Below are 2,478 nucleotides of genomic sequence, written 5' to 3'. Positions count from 1 at the left end.
CACACACCACACAGTGGAATCAGGCGCTCGGCACCACACACCACACAGTGGAATCAGGCGCTCGGCACCACACACCACACACCACACACCACACAGTGGAATCAGGCGCTCGGCACCACACACCACACACCACACACCACACACCACACACCACACACCACACACCACACAGTGGAATCAGGCGCTCGGCACCACACACCACACAGTGGAATCAGGCGCTCGGCACCACACACCACACACCACACACCACACAGTGGAATCAGGCGCTCGGCACCACACACCACACAGTGGAATCAGGCGCTCGGCACCACACACCACACAGTGGAATCAGGCGCTCGGCAATTTGTGGCCATATGAGGTTATTGGTATCATCTTAAACTTAAAGTCTTTTCCTTTGCCTTGCTTCAGACTTTAGGTCAAAGAAAACCATCCATTTATGTTGAAGAGAAGTCCGAATATTTGAGACTGAAGGAGGTCAGGGTCACTTGGTTTCAGAGGCAACAGTAGGGAGAAAATGGCCGCCACAGTTTGGAAACTTCCAAGCCTGCGAGTCCTCGGAAACTGAAAATGTACATTTGTTGTGCCTTTAGTCAATCATTTGTATGCCTTTAGTCAATCATGTGTGTGCCTTTAGTCAATCATGTGTGTGCCTGTAGTCAATCATGTGTGTGCCTTTAGTCAATCATGTGTGTGCCTGTAGTCAATCATGTGTGTGCCTTTAGTCAATCATGTGTGTGCCTTTAGTCAATCATGTGTGTGCCTTTAGTCAATCATGTTTGTGCCTGTAGTCAATCATGTGTGTGCCTGTAGTCAATCATGTGTGTGCCTGTAGTCAAGGTTGTTCAGTAAATCCACACAGAAATGTTTGTCAATGGGTAAAAAGGGGTTCCACCAAAAAAAGAAAATTGGAAAGAAATTGCCAATAGGTAAAAAAAACCGTCGATTGCTTTGATTTCATAATTTTGAGGAGCGCCTGATTCCAGCAAATGGCTCACATAGAAGGATACAGGAAGAGACGGAAGAAAAAAAGCACTTGCATTGAGCTAAAAATAGGACATAATACTATACGGGCCACATATGTTCATTCCCCAAGCTACGATAATTTGTACATTTGGACAAGTAATTTCAATTCTTTCTTGACTTAAGAACATTCCAATGTTCCCATTCAGAAGAAACACAACATTTCTCCAATATCTTTCCTTCTACTCACATGTATTCTTATCTTCCACAGACTTCAGTTCTAAACCAACGGTGCCTCATACTTTTCATGTAATTCTTTTATGAATAACACAAAAGCTCGACAATGTGTTAGATGACAATTCTTGACATAACTCAGTGCACCAGCTGTCCCTATTGCAGCCTTAAAGGCAACTAGGAATCGACGGAAAACTCTAGTTTTAGACCCAAAACAGAAATACCAAACTAGGAATAATGTCGAGTAAATCAGGGAAAAACAGAAAAGCAAATGTCTCCCTGACAGAAACTCCCGTCCCCACATCTCCCCTCCCCCCAGTCTGAGAGTCACAACACAAACACACACACCTCACAGCCATCAGGAAGAGTTTCCCCTCTTTGAATCTTTGTAGAGAAACACAAACTCTTTGCAACTCAAGGGATACAATAGTAGCCACAACAGAGTTTTGTTGGAGGAATGTACTACTGCTTGCACAGTCCCAGAAACATGACTACAATCTGTCTCATCTCTATCTCCTGACCGCCCACCACTACCCCACACTGGCCAAATGCAAGTGTCACAATTTGGCCGAGTGGACAGGGTCAAGGACATTTTCACAACCTGATGTCATTGGTGGACATGGTTATAGCTGGACACGTGAGATAAACCTTTGTGACCCGACACACAGTTGGACAAGTGAGATAAACCTTTGTGACCCGACACACAGTTGGACAAGTAAGATAAACCTTTGTGACCCGACACACAGTTGGACAAGTAAGATAAACCTTTGTGACCCGACACACAGCTGGACAAGTGAGATAAACCTTTGTGACCCGACACACAGTTGGACAAGTGAGATAAACCTTTGTGACCCGACACACAGCTGGACAAGTGAGATAAACCTTTGTGACCCGACACACAGTTGGCGTCAGATGAAATGGGAAGTGTGCTGACAAAATGAGTTACTTCTGGGACCCAAGCCTTAAGGAAATAGATACATCACGCTTATAGCTGAAGTTTTTACAGTTTAGAAGTATGAAATAATAAAAGACAGGTTATGGCTAAAGAATATGGCATCAATAGAAAATCTATAAATTTGACCCTAATGTCGATTTTTGGCCAATATCTCCATTTGTGGATTGCGAGAAGTAACTCGTTTTGTCAGCATGCCTCACTTTAGCCACTAGAACAACATGACTCATGCACACAATCTGTCCTCTGCTCCACCGAGGCTCACACATGGACAACAGCTCCGAGGAACGGCAGCATTTTTCCGTTCTCACTTGGCACACGTGAGGAAGTGG

At 44.6% G+C, this 2,478-nt stretch overlaps 1 long non-coding RNA gene across 1 annotated transcript; it reads right to left on the bottom strand.

The window, feature by feature from the left end:
• Nucleotides 1-1,087: 1,087 nt before the first annotated feature.
• LOC106013862 lies at nucleotides 1,088-2,190 on the bottom strand. Its single transcript, XR_001185462.1, has 2 exons — nucleotides 1,882-2,190; nucleotides 1,088-1,842 (listed from the first exon to the last, which is right to left on the bottom strand). It is a non-coding gene; the product is annotated as an uncharacterized LOC106013862 (long non-coding RNA).
• Nucleotides 2,191-2,478: the final 288 nt, after the last annotated feature.

This window comes from Aplysia californica, unplaced genomic scaffold, assembly GCF_000002075.1.
Source record: "Aplysia californica isolate F4 #8 unplaced genomic scaffold, AplCal3.0 scaffold01379, whole genome shotgun sequence".
Taxonomy (NCBI): Eukaryota; Metazoa; Mollusca; class Gastropoda; order Aplysiida; family Aplysiidae; genus Aplysia; species Aplysia californica.
Note: the sequence above shows the minus strand (reverse complement) of the source record. Positions and strands in the feature narration are given on the sequence as shown.